The sequence below is a fragment of the Amblyomma maculatum genome, chromosome 8 (assembly GCF_055883805.1).
Source record: "Amblyomma maculatum isolate TAMU_Amacu chromosome 8, ASM5588380v1, whole genome shotgun sequence".
Taxonomy (NCBI): domain Eukaryota; kingdom Metazoa; phylum Arthropoda; class Arachnida; order Ixodida; family Ixodidae; genus Amblyomma; species Amblyomma maculatum.
The window spans coordinates 67,052,413-67,066,919 of NC_139351.1; the positions used below are offsets into that span (position 1 = coordinate 67,052,413).

The 14,507-nt window shown below is 47.3% G+C and overlaps 1 protein-coding gene and 1 pseudogene across 5 annotated transcripts in view; one reads left to right on the plus strand and one right to left on the minus strand.

Moving 5' to 3' along the window:
- dop (microtubule-associated serine/threonine (MAST) protein kinase dop) overlaps window positions 1-14,507 on the plus strand; it is a 364,897-nt gene that overhangs the window by 277,976 nt on the left and 72,414 nt on the right. The gene's annotated exons all lie outside the window — the stretch shown is intronic.
- Window positions 11,055-11,365, minus strand: LOC146181362 (V-type proton ATPase subunit e 2 pseudogene; annotated as a pseudogene).

Below are 14,507 nucleotides of genomic sequence, written 5' to 3' on the forward strand. Positions count from 1 at the left end.
GCCATCCCTATTTGGAGGTCACCACTGAATTGGCCATACTGGAATTAGGTTGGATACCAAATATAATACTATTGGTACTGGTATATTAATTACTGATGCAGTTTATTATTGATAGTTCGTGTGAGCACGCTATAATGTTAGGCTCTGTCCACAGACTCTGCCGACGCGCTCTGGTGATGACACTCATTACAGAAGTAATGATTTCTCATTAAAAAGTGCAATGTGCGAAAAACGTGTATGTTTGGATGGGCTGTCTGCTACACCAACAATACGATGCAAGTTGTGTTTTCAATAACTGCGAATATTCATATACTGTAAAATATCTGGATTGTTTGTGACGTCATTATGTACGAGATGCTTTTTATTATTTCATCGACATCTGTATTTATCGTCTTGCTGCTACCTTAAAGGGCAACTCCGGTGGCTTTTTCGTCATTTTGTGTTTTTGGTTGAATTGCATTCATCGGCATGTCCTGACTCCAACGCAAAAAACTGTTTTGCAAATTCCAATTGGAAGTATTTTTAGAAATGAAAAACAGCAAATTGAAACCGAAACTGCTTTCACACCGAGAAACGACATCCCAGTCGACGAAATGGTGACGTCACACTCAGTATTAGAAAAACACTCGTGCGTGCGTTGGATGGTGAAAATAATGTATGAAAATCATGACACATTGCATAAAATGACTGAGGTCGATCAATATAAGCCCCACAATTTCATGATCACGCGGGAAGTGGACAGTAACGCCAGTATACTGTTTGTGACGTCAGAAACTCAATGTGGCCCGCAGAAATACTCTCGACTTAAAGGGCAACTCCGGGGGTTTTTTGACATTCGAATATTGTAGTGAAACTTTTACCACAGGTTCTACTCTCCGTCCTGACGCATTCTACAAAATGTGAGTGCCGTACGATAATCCGTTCACGCGCAATACGGCTTTAAAATATGCCGTTTTCATGGCTTAAGTTGAGACTATTTCTGCGGGCAACACTGAGTTTCTGACGTCACAAACAGTATACCGGCGTTAATGTCTACTTCCCGCGTGATTATGAAATTGTGAGGTTTATATTCAACGACCTCAGACATTTTATGCAGTGCGTCATGATTTCCATACTTTATTTTCACCATCCAACGCACGTACGAGTGTTTTTCTAATACTGAGTGTGACGTCACCATTTCGTCAAATGTGACGTCGTTTCTGGCCGTGAAATCAGTTTCGGTTTCGATTTGCTGTTTTTCTTTTTTAAAAATACTTCTAATTGGAATTTTGGAAAACGGTTTTTTGTGTTGGAGTCAGGACGTGCCGAGGAATGTAATTCAATTAAAAACACAAAATGATGAAAAAACCACCGGAGTTGCCCTTTAAGCCATGAAAACGGCATATTTTAAAGTCGTTTTGCGCGCGAACGGATTACTGTTCGGCGCCCAAAGTTTGTAGAATGCGTCAGGACGGGGAGGAGAACCTACAGTAAAACTTTTACTAGAATATTCGAATGTCAAAAAACCTCCGGAGTAGCCGTTTAAGATTTGCGCATTAATATTTTTCCGTGCGTAAAATATGTGCCGATGAGTTTATATAATAGCCAGCGTGCATAATTAGCATGCATCCTTCAGCGTCTGGGGTTATAGCTTATGATTTAGGGCGAAAGCCTGTCTAGGCTCATGGTGAACATCTCGCGTCTGCGATATATGTGTCAGGGAGTTGCGTCCGTGAAATGTGTCTGCGAGATGTGTCAGCGAGACGTCGCAATCGGTTGTGACGCCAACATAATTTCCCTGGTAGGAACGTCGCAATTGATTCTGACGACGAAGCCACAGAAACCCTACTGAAAAAATTGTATGAGGCAAGAACCTCACATTTTCTCACACAATCTCACTGAATTCACATAAGAAATCACATACAAGTTGCATATAATTGCATAAGGTCTCATAGATTCTTGAACATTATCATAAATTATGTACGATATTTTATGATATTTTATGATAATGATGTCAACCGTATGATAGTGTATGCGATTAGATGAGATTTTATGAGGTTATTGGCACGTAGAGCTTTTGGTTTTTCAGTAGGGAAGTAATGAAATTATAACGAGTACACAAACGTGCAAGAGAGAGAAGAGAAGAGATAGACAGAAGAGGAAGAAGAGAAGGGGGAGGAAAAGTTTTCGCCATTAAGCTCTTAGGTGAAACTAAGTGTAATCTGTAATTTTTTTTTTTTTTTTTACATAAAGACGTGAGAGGACAGCCAAAACATTAATAGTCATTTCTGTTCAGTTTTAGGAGGAGAAATAACTTAAAAATCGATCTAAATGACTGGAGACTGGGGATCCACTCTACAACACTCATGAATCCATTATATAGATTTGCAGGCATCTCCTTGTCGGGAATTTCAGTTATCCTCCGTAAACAAAGCTCTCAAAACAGCTGATGTGCACGTGAGCACGCGGAAGTCCACCATGTGATCGTGATTGTCCGGTGCTTCGAAATATTTTTCTCGTGCAAAACCAATCATTGGCCGCAGTATAAGCAACCACAATTTGTACTTACTCAGTCCTTGCTGTCCAAAATAATAATGAATAATTTCGCTTACATCCTTACAGCGTGTGAGTAATGTTCAAGCTACCTCTGCTTACTTATTTTACCAGTCGGTACTATCTGATGCAAAGTGCGGCCACTGAGAATATTACTTATTACAGTATCCATGACGTGCAAATATTTTCACAGATGCCTCTCAACGCGGTGAAAACGCAGCAGTAGGTATTCCCAGGCACTCCCTACTGAAAAAAATTGTATGAGGCAATAACCTCACATTTTCTCACACAATCTCACTCACTTCTCAATAAGAAATCACATACAAGTCGCATATAATTTCGTAAGGTTTCATAGTTTCTTGTACATTATCATAAATTATGTACGATATTTTATGATGATGATGTGCACCGTATGAGAGTCTATGCGATTAGATGACATTTTATGAGGTGATTGCCCCTTAGAACTTTTGGTTCTTCAGTAGGGCTGGATTGGAGTTTTTCTGCACGGATTCCAGGTTACACATCAGTAATTACGGCTGAATTGCTCGCAACTGGTTCGCTCCTTCTAAAAGTTCTCTCTAATACTGCTCAGTTAAGCATACTCTCTGACTAGCGCTTTAAATCCCGAAGGCGCGTATTTTGCAGCAAATACTTATTCCCTAGCTTCTTTTGCATTTACAGGAAGAGAATTTTCAGTGGGTTCCGCCTCGTGTTCGGGAGGCACCAGGTTCGATCCCTGGTGCCGCCGGGTACCCACCGACTTTTCAATGGGTACAAGCTTTCCCCCGGCCTGGTGCTCGGCTCTTTAGGGTGAAATGTTTGGGAAAGGGGTCACAGGTCTCGTAATATGATGGCGGGTTATTTAGCAAATTCAGCTCTCAATGGGCCTGTTGCCAACGTCTTACCTATTTTGCTAAATATATCCCGTTTTGAACGATTCCAAATACAGCACTCCTTGATCCATGATCCACTTGTTGCGACTGCGAATTTTGAGCGTTTAAATTTCCGTTGGAATGTCCGGTATTTGTAACTCGAGACATTGTGAGGCCTCCATGACGCCCATGTGTTCTGAAATTCCTTGCCTTGATCTTTATTTATGTCGCTCTGGATTCACGCCATCGAATCTTTGTGCATCATGCGATGACGTGGAAACCATTAGAGCATTATTTCCTCTCATGCTGGAGGTATGCTCCTCAGAGAGAAAATTATTGGGAAAATCCCCTTGATCGCTTAGGGCAACCCGTGCGTGAGTTAGTCCATAGTTATAATAATGCGACCGGGAGGTTTGTTTCTTAGCACTTCTCTCTCTCGATTATACTAACAATTTTTATTTCTATCTTTTTAATATTGTAATAGGAGTCCTTGAACAGGGCGCTACGCCGTCAACAGTCAATGGAACGTTCTGCGATCAGTCGTTGCATTTCTGTAAGCGCACGCCCGAGCGTCGGAGAGAGAGCTTCGTTGTCGTTTTCTTTCCTGACCGTCACGCGCGTTGAACATGGTTGTCGTTCTCTTCAGAGCATTAGGCGCTGAACATATCAGAGCCGAATACCTGCTTTAGAATATTCTTTTATTGGCTACTATTCCTATCACCTAAAATGTTTTTCAAATTATTTCAGCAACACTAATTCCTAATTAATGTTATATGTCAAACAGTTATAGTTAGAATCATGTATTGAATTCTTACTCATGCACTGAACTCTGGCCAATCCCCCACTGTACATAGGCAAGAAGAAGAATCATCATCTGTTCTCTTCATTCGATCAGAAGGTGAAATATGAAAAGAAATATTAATCAAAGCGAAGAAGTCGACTGATATCATACTGATATAATACGGTCTACTTTTAGATAGTATGCACCAAGAATAATCCTAGTTAGAAAACACACAAAAAAGTGTGTTTGTCTCGCATAATTGCGAGTAACCATTTATTACATGCTTAACCTTTGTTCCCTTTCGCATTGAGAAATGTTATACATTTGTAGCGCTTCTTGCGTGGAAACTATAGTACGTTCCGCGACATTATTGCGCTCCGAAAATGGGGTTTTTTTCTACTTACTCTTGATCGGTTTCTCTCTCCTTCACTCAGTGATCTGTAGCACTACATTGTATTCAACTTTATTCGCTGTGTGGTATATTAAATCCTATCTCGGTTCCCTTCTATCATACGTGATGCAACCAATTTTCAAGGCAGATTTTAGTTTCACAACGCCCAGGCCTTATGCGAATTGGAAACGGTGTATCCAAGAGAGGTAGCTTCGCTCGTAAAAAAAAAAGTAAAAAATTAAAAGAAAGAAAGAAATAAAGAAAAAGAAGAAAGTTGGAAGAAGTGGGGTGAGGGCAGTGAAGCACTGCGGCATGTCATGCACTGCCACGGCCTCCCTTCCAGATGTCGTCGGCGTGGGATTTAGGGAAATACGTGCGGGAAGACCAGGGTGGAGGCGGGTGAGAAACACGGTCGTTGCTCAAGTGTCCGAGTTGTCGAGCGGACTGGCTTGCTCAATGCTCCCCAGCCGTGCACGTTTGCGACGGTGTTGGAGCGTCCTGTGGTGCGGTGTCGGAACAGACGCTTCTCGCAGCGAAAGCCTGGCGCAGTCGGCGAAACAGGCCTCCCCCACTTGACACACACATTCTTGCGTAAGCACACGTGCGCGTTGCGGTGCATTTTTCGTCAGCACTTTTATGCTAGACGTACGCAAGCGCAACTGGCCTCGGGAACGGGCGAACAGACGCAACAAATGAAATATAACGCGCAACTTTTGTCGCAAGTTTGACTGCCCGCAAGGCCTGTTACGCATCCCCAGAGCTCGGTCTCCTTCCGAACGCAAAAACTCTGGCCCTGTATCTGTCATGTGTGCATGCCTCTAGCGGTAGAAGAAGGAAGAAATCGACTTGGTTTACGAGCACTTACGAGTGCAAGGTTGTGCAGGCATATTAATGCGGAATCCTTATAGACTCCAGAGTGTCTGTCCGGGCGTCCGCGAGAAGTGTCACATTTCTTCGCGAGATTCCGAAGGATGCCGCGAAATTGCGACGTCATCAGCTGGCGACGTCATCTGCCAGGACTGGATGTGACGTCACATCTGGTCATGCCTAACAACTGGAAGTGACGTCATCATGACGTCACATACACTCATGACCGTCTAGGTGTCCGTGCGGCGCCTTTAATTTGGCGCTTCTTCGATCGCCACACGTACCACACAGCATACAGAAGCAGACTCTTAGAGGGGGGGTCGGGTGCCGCTGGACGGATCCTCGGCCTCATCGACGCGCGCTCCACCCCAGGAAGAAGTGCCGCTGAGCGAAGGAGTTCGGTGTAGAAGGACGAAAATTTGATTTATTTGCATGTTTAGGAAGAAGTAGAGAACTAGTACGGAGGAGAACTGACGATGCCCGATCACACACAGTTTTTTAAAGGGTTCGTGTTCCCCTGGTTTCCTAGGTGAAGGGATGGGCTCGTCGTTGAGGGGTGTCCTTATCATTTTAATGTCACTCACATTAACAAACTTCCGCTCTCGCAGACACGCCCCCTCAAAAGTTTAGACTTGAGGGTGAGGAGGAAGCTGTTCTGGCGGTGTAGATGGCAGCACACGAGGAGCTCGGTATCTGCGGCGTCTGATCGTCTGGGACACACCTACGTCGATCGGTGGCTGCCGACGTCTCATGGTCTGGGGCACACCTGCGTCGAACGGGCCGCCGCGCGCCGACGGCAAGACGAATTGAAGAAGCGTAGCCAGAGACGACACCATCTCTCACTCCGCTCGACTTCTCGGAAGAGATGCCTGCGTGGCAGCCTTGAGGGTACCGATCCATGCTGGAGACACCGGGAGACACTTGAACCTTTTGTTCCCGATAGCGGTGTTTTGCTGATGCCGCCATCTGTAACAATCTTTTTGCAGGAGGGGTTGATTGATTGATTTATAGGAAGGGAAAGGCACGGTTCAATCGCTGTTACATAGAGCAACGGGGAGATGGGGCAACCGTTTCGGACACCTCTTTCCACGAGGAAAGTCATTGAGATGCGTCCCTGTACAATGACTGCTGCTTGTGGTGCCGCATAAAGGGTCTTGCACATATTTATGTAGTACGGGAATGCGCGCGAGCTCAAGTGTCCTAAACAGGTACTCGTGACTCAGGCGGTCGAATGCCTTCTCTTGGTCCAGGGAGCAAAGAAAGCCATTGACGCTGCGCGATTCCATCCATGCATGTCAAAAGGTATCTCAAAGCCATGCCATGAAGTTCTACCGAGCGGCCTGGGACACAGCAAGCCTGGTGCGGGCCTACTATTGACGATAGAGCAGGCGTCAGGCGCGAAGAGAGACACTTGGCAATTGCCTTGTAGTCCGTATTTAGAAGGGTGATTGGCCTCCAAGCTTTAAAGGGCCACTGTCCAGGGAAGGCCCTTTTAAGAAAAAGAGCCCAGTGTTTCGATCAGGTACCGGAGATAGTCTGTGCAAAATTCTACAGTGACACGCGCGCCGCAAAGCATCGAAAATACAATTCAAAGCTCCCTCATGCTCTCCTTTGAGAAGCCAGCTTCACCGCTCCCTGCGCTGGCCCGACGGGCCCCGATAACGACGTACGTATCGGGAACGACGTCCATTGGTCCGTCTCGCTGACTGACGGGAGAAGGATGGGTGTCTACCGCTCGCAGCGCGCTTTTCCCTCGCCACGGCCAGACTGAATCCAGCGGCGCGCGCTCCCTCGACCGTTTTTTTTTCGCGCTCGCGGAGAGCCACGCCCCACCTCCCGCCAAACGCGAAGGAGGAAGGGGAATTTGTATTGCGGAGGCTAGACGACCTCGGGCAGGAGAGTGAAAAACCTTTGCGAGGGAACGGAAGGAGAGAGGCAGGATAGAATCGGGTGATTGCGGTGGCTGTAACTGCGTTATTAGTTACTCTTTTCAAAAACATTTTGCGGCCTTGCGTTCCAGGGGCGAAGTCTCACAGTCACCGGGGAAGAAAATATTTTCGACCGGAGGGTGGACAGTGGGCCTTTAAGGTTGCTGCTCCTGGAGGTACCCTTGCACAGGAGCGTTCATACTTGGAGTTAGTTCCCCTCGCTCTGGGGCATCGTTTGCTAAGTTGGTGAAAGCGGTTTTTAGCGACGACCAAAACTTTATGTAAAAGGCTGGCGGGAGTCCGTCCATACCCGGGCTTCTGTTTGACTTCATCTGTTTTAGGGCTGTTTGTAGCTCTTCAGACGACAGCCATGTGTCGTCCAGGTTAACTGCGTCAGTTGCTGCCTGCAGCTGGAACGATGTGGGGATGCAGCGCTGAGCAGCATAAAGTTCGATGTAGAAATCTCGTGCTAATCACAAGATCTGCCCAGGGTTTGTAACAATATGGCCAGTGAGTGGATATTCGACTTCAGAGAGGGTATCGTTCTTTCTGGCAAGGCGACGGCGTAGCAGATGACGCGAACACCATGCCTCGGTTTCCCATCGTTCAGAGCGTGTACCTAAGAGGTAGGCACGTAAAGAGAATTTATTGGGTACCTACATATAAAAACGCACATTAATCACAGACCAAAGCAGTATACAAAACACTCTATGGCACATATACATAATGAAAAAACATGATTCCCCAGAGAAGGGAAAACAATAGAAGGGGGGTTCGTATGGCAAAGCTGGCATAACAAACCTGCCGTCCCGAACGACGAAGAAACGAGTGTGCCAGCGCTGCAGAAACCGCGCCTCTCCATCTCTGTCCAGTTGACCAGAGAGATACTTCCACAATAGAAGATGCAGTCACTGCAGCGCTGCGTACATCAGGCGACTGCAGAAACGCAGTTCAGTACAGAAACACACGCACAGCAGGGCCCGCGCAGTCTATCGTTCAGAGCACACGTTGACGAGGCTAAGCAGACTGTCGTATTCCAAAGCTTTTCTCGCATATCGCTTCTGTCATGCCATTTGGTCGTTAAGGCATCGCTAAATGACCTCCATATGGCGCCGGATTTGTTCTCCTTCGTGTCAAAACTCAGACGCAACCGCTCTGCTTGCAACCTTCGCGTGGGTATCGTACCATTTCGTCGCCCAGTCAGCACGCTCCGGTTAGTCGAACCAACTTAATGCGCCTCTCACTGCAGCACGTGACCTAGTTCAGCTTGCGTTTTCGATTCGGGCGTCGCTTCGAGGGCGAGCTTTCGCCTTCACACGCCGTAGGCGGTTGTCTAAATATTTTGAGCGATGGTAAGCAGCCCTCGAAACTAATTCTTGCGCTCATGCTTGCCTAATAACACCACGGGCAGATAACTGCACTGGAGCTTGAGAGTGTAGGTCGAAAACTATACCACGGAACATTCTGCTAACTAAACGTCACTGCGGAAGCTGACACACACACACACAAAAAGTGTTTAACAGGTCGGCCTGTCAGGCCATTCAAATGGAAGGGCGCAGCTCGGAGGTTCCGACGCGCGTCGTTGGAGGTGGGAGTTGGGTGCCGCTGAACGGATCCTCGGCCGCAACGGCGCCCGCTCCACCCCCGGAAGAGGTGCCGCTGAGCGAAAGAGTTGGGAGTAGGAGGACGAAAGCTTGTTTATTTACATTGTTAAGAGGAGTAGAAAAGAACTGACGATGCCCGAACCCATAAACAGTTTTATAGCGTTCGTGTTCCCCAGGATCCCTAGATGAAGGGCGTGCTCATCGTCGAGGGAGTGTCCTTATCACTTTAATGTCACTCACATTGACACAATTTCACTCTCGCAGACACGGCCCCTCGAAAGATTGTAGACTTGGGGGTGAGGAGGAAGCCGATGTGGCGGTGGCACACGAGGAGCTCGCCGTCTTCCGGCGTCTCATAGTCTGGGACACACCTGCGTTGATCGTTGTCTGTCGGCTTCTCGTGGTCGGGGGCCCACCTGCCTCGAACGATCCACTGCGCGCCGTCGGCAACACGAATTGGAGAAGGGTTGACTGCCGGCGCCTCATGGTCTGGGCACTCACGTCTGTGTCGCAAGGGCCGCCGCGCGCCGTCAGCCAGACGAAGGAGATGACCGCGTGGCCGCCTTGAGGTATATCGACCCATGCGAGAGACACCGGGATCCTCTTGAATCTTTTTGTTCCCGATGGCCCGTAGTTGACCGCTGTCACGGACCGGCGGAGCAACCCTACGTTCCTTTCTGGCTTTCTTTTGTGATGGCCACTCCAAGTGGCGTCTCGCCGTCGCCGTTTCGTGACCGTTCACCTGTTTTGGTCGGGACTTCTTGCCTTGAGGGTAAAAAGCGGCAGCTCCCGCGTCCACTAGATGTCGCCATCCTTAACAGCGTATCACGGGGACAGGCTGGAACTGTTATCTAGCGATGCAAGCTTTGAAATGTTTTCAAATGTATTTCGACAGCGGTTCCAGACTTTCAAGGGCTGCAGCAGAGGTGCAAGGATAACGAGGCGTGGTGTTGGGCTTTCTAATTTTTTTTTTAAGGAAATCAGATATGCATCTTAACAAGTACTCGATGAGTTATTGGATTGTTCTTCCTAGGGTATGTTCCGAACACGCGTAGGCTTTCGCGAAGAGCCATTCGCCCGGGTCTGAGATTTCGGTGATTGGCACTGGTCTTGAGAGTCTCGGCTGAGAAAAAAAATATTACGAGGGACTTTTGCTTTAAAGGAGTTAAAGGCGAAAGCCTGAGTGCCACATTCTGCTACGCAACTGGCACTGAAGGCACTAATTAATCAGTTAATTGGCCATTGGGTAGATGATTAATTATTAAATTGATTAATTGGGTAATCAATTACTTAATTAGTAATTGATAACCGATCATTTATGACATATGGTCGCATAAGGCACGCATTCGCGCATACTGTGGTGGTGCTCTATGATTGGTCGAGACCTCTATGACGTCATCCCACCTCGGCCGATCAGAGCCATCGCAAAAGCGGGATAAATTTTGTCCACGACAGCATGAGCCATTGAAGGTTTTCGCCTTAAAAGAAATTGGTCTTCAGTGAGGAGATATGACTGCTGTTGGGACAATTTTTCGAGACGAATCAGCGTACTTGGCCGTGTACGGGTCGAATGAATACAGTACTAGCGGTCAAGAAGAAGAGTTGGCGAAAAGCGAAGGCAGTATACATGGTTCTATTAGAGCAGCGCTTTCGGTCACCGCGTGCGCGTTGTCTTCTGTGAATCCTTGCCTTCAACATTCGCTGTCGCACTTCACTCCTTGAGCGCATGCTGGTAAGCACCCATGATAGGCGGGACACGGGACAAATTTATAGTTTCTGGGTAATTTGTGCCAGTAGCTTAGCCCACCCAAGACGAACAACATCTTTACGCGGCGTCAAACGCACTCCAGAGACTGTATTTACCACGTTCTAAGGCTAGTCTCCCGGAAAAGAGGCTTGTTGAGAAAGCGGACACGGGCAGTGCGTAGCGGCAGACGAGGCAGTATACCACTTAGTCCTGAGCATTCTTGTCTCCGGCTTGAATCCCCCCCCCCCCCCCCCTCCCCTATAAATAAAGAAAAACGAAAGAAAGCACACAAGATGATGAACTGTGATGAACGCCATGACTAGAGTCCCTAACGAGACGGCAGCATGGGCTAGTGGTGTCCAGCGGAGGGCAGGTCGGCGGCGGCGACGCTCTGGTTGTCCCTGGGCGTCCAATACTCGTCGACGAGCAGCAGCGCGGGCTTGGGCAGCATGGGGCCGAGCAGGGGGTTTATCTGCGCCAGGTAGGTGCACAGCCAGGACAGGTAGAGGCAGGCCGCGGTGCACACTAGCATGCACCGGATCACGCTCCGGTTCTCACTGCGGGGCACGAAGCACGGGGAGACCACGGCCACGCCTAGCCAGAAGGCCGACATGGAGGCCACCAGCCGCTCGTCCATCGGCATCGTGACAACGCTCTGCCAGAGAGAGAGAGAGAGAGAGAGAGAGAGAGAGAGAGAGAGAGAGAGAGAGAGAGAGAGAGGAGGAGGAGGAGGAGGAGGAGGATGAGGAAAACCTTTATGGAAGATAACAGAGCCGCCGCAAAAGCGTGGCATTAATTAGTAGCTAATTAAACGTACAACGGTCACTAATTATTAATTACTGATTTACTAATCATTCATTAGTAATAATTTAATTCGTAATTAATAAGTAATTGATCATTGGTTGTCATGCGGCCATATAAGACAAGCATTCGCCCATACTGTATGGTGCTTTTGTGATTGGTCGAGACCTCCATGACGTCAACCCGTCTCGACCTATCAGAGCCGCTGCAAAAGCGTGACACTTTTGCTAACGACAACGATGAGGCAATAAAGGTTTTCGCCTTAATAGTTAGCAGGAGCTAGGTGATCGCTTCCCCTAGTCCAGGGCTCCGATGTCTGCAGCTGACTTGCTGGTTTGGGCTGTCTTTGGTCAGGGCCGGCTCCCGCTGCTCGTGTGTCGGGCGTGGCAGTACTAACTTTCTGTCCGGTTTTCCTGGTATTCGCAAGTGTTATGGTAAATCGTGGGGGCTTGCTCCGCACCAAGGACAGTGACTTGAGCATTTTGTCGCACTAGTCTTGTCGAAAATGCGAAGATTGAAAAAAAAAAAAATGTTAATCTGTCTTCTCCTCTACTCTGCCGGACAGGGAGAGGGAGGCACACAGACGGTAGAATACTGGTCACGGACATTCAATTCATTTCAAAAGTGGAATTCTGCACGAGTTGCGTGGTGTGCGATTGACGTGTGAGTCAGTGAAACGGTGGTGTGCATGTGTGTCATATGACCTCTTTCCCCCTCCCCCTTTTCCGCCCTTAATAAGGAGACCTGAGGTTGGTAGGCCGATGAGGCTTCCTATTGAGAGGGGACTTACGGGAGATACATAACGCCCCCCCCCCCCCTCCTTATAAAGAGCAAAGCTTCAAATACAATAAATACTAAAAAGCTTCGCGGATGCGCATCCCCTACAGAGATAATTTCATGCCCAGTGGAACGAAATATTTGAAATTTTTAATTACGTGTAAGGAACCTGCCAGGAATGCGCGGAAAGAATTCCTTTCTTAATTAATTATTGATTATGCAATTTCTGTCGGCCCTTCGCACTTGTTCTTATGCGTGCATCGGCATTGCTTTGAAGATCGCAGCTGTGCTTCTAACAAATCATGCCTGTCAAGTCGTTATGCAAGCAAAACAGCGCTTTTGGGACGGACACTTTTAAACCTTAGTTGTCTAAGACGTTGACGAAAAAAAAAAAAAAAAAGCTTTTGCGCGTGTCACTTTTACGGCGCCTTCGAATTTTCGTGCGGAGATATGTGCTGCACGAGTGAAAAATTGGCAAATAAAACGAATATACATGCCGCACAGAGATTGTATCAAGTTAAGTACGCAAAAAATTAAGAGGTAAATGGCAGGCTGCTTGGGAAAGTGTAGCAGAAAACAAGCTTCGTTCCGTAAAGCCTATTTCAGGAAAATGGCAATCATGTCATCATCAGAAACGATTCACCGAGATAATTTTATGTCGCCTACGCATAGGTCACACACACACACATCACCTATAACTTCTTACTAACAAAAAAAGACAAACCTGTGTGTGAAATGTGTGGACAGGAGCTCACAGTTAATCATATTTTAATCTCATGCTCAGAACTTGAAGAACACAGGAAAAAATATTTTACTGTATTTTACAAGCAACACATTCCATTTCACCCTGCATTGCTTTTATGAGAACAAGCTCTCGTCGATTTTTCTGTTTGCGCATTTCTGAAGAAAGTCAATGTTTTAAATCATTATAAGTATCATAACCCTAGGCATCTCATAGATCACCTAACCTTGCGTTTGGCGCATGATAGCCACTGTTGCTTAAGTGCCATAAAACCTCATATAACCAACATCTTCGCACTTGCAGTTTGTTTTTGCTATTGGCCGGGGCTATTTAATGACCATGTCATACTTCGTTTCGATGCTTCGGTCGCTGCAGTAGCAGCCTTGACCTTTAGGTCAAGCCGTCGCCACTCCCTCTCCCTCGCAATCGTCGGCGCAGCGCCGTACAAACCACATTAATTAATCAGAGCCGATCAGTCAATCTGAGCGACGGCACCGCCGAACTCGACACGCCTCCTTGCGTGTCCCCGCTTGTCGGGCGTGCCGTTAGATGGCGTCACCGCACTTCCTCTGCTGCTGTACCACACTGAATGGTTGGAGGAGTGTCGGCTTAAGAAGGGCAGAGACCCGAATACACAAGTTGCACAATACACAAATCGCTGTTTCAACGAGAGTATCATGCCAGGTAGTATTTTTCATGGTTGACTTAGCAACAACAACAAAATAGCGTAAAGCTTGTTGAGCTCTGTGGCACCAGGCACCGCTGTTTCCAAGAGCACGTTGTTATAATATGTAAATAAGAGCGAATTAGAAGGTAGACGGAGACAATAGCGGGATGATATACCTAAGTAGCCTATGAGAGGATATAATTGGCATAGAATATTCGAAGACGCCATCGTGTAAATTGTTATGTTACGTTTGCGGTCAACACTGATATAAAGAGGGTGCTTCTCTGATCATCCTTTAATCTCCTGATGACGTTCGACCCGAGCTCGAGTTTGCCGGTAACCCGCGCCCGGCGAAGCGAAGCGCTAGGCGCCTTTTACGACCCTTGGAGAAACCGGTTTGACTGGGCTGTTAAGGGGGAGAGTCGTCAACACCTTCCTGTGCTACGAGAGCAGCCCAGCTCTCCAATATGGCAGCACCCTTCACCCCTTTATAAAATCGTGTATACAGCGCGATGTCAGGACACATTAAAATGCCTCATATGGTCGAAATTATCCGGTGCAATCCACTATAGGCGTCACTCGTTGCCTTAGTCGTTTTGTCACGTTAAAACGCATAAATCAAATCAAACCAAACCCTTATCTTTTTCATCATTCCTGGGAATTTTCAAGAGCGCCGCTTAGTTTACGTAGCGAAGGTTACCTGCTCCACCTAAGCTGTGCATCCAGTCGTGAGTCGGCGACATGTTTGGAGCGTTGGGCGAAAATTACCGTTACACCAGAATCTCCGAAGTCGTTCGA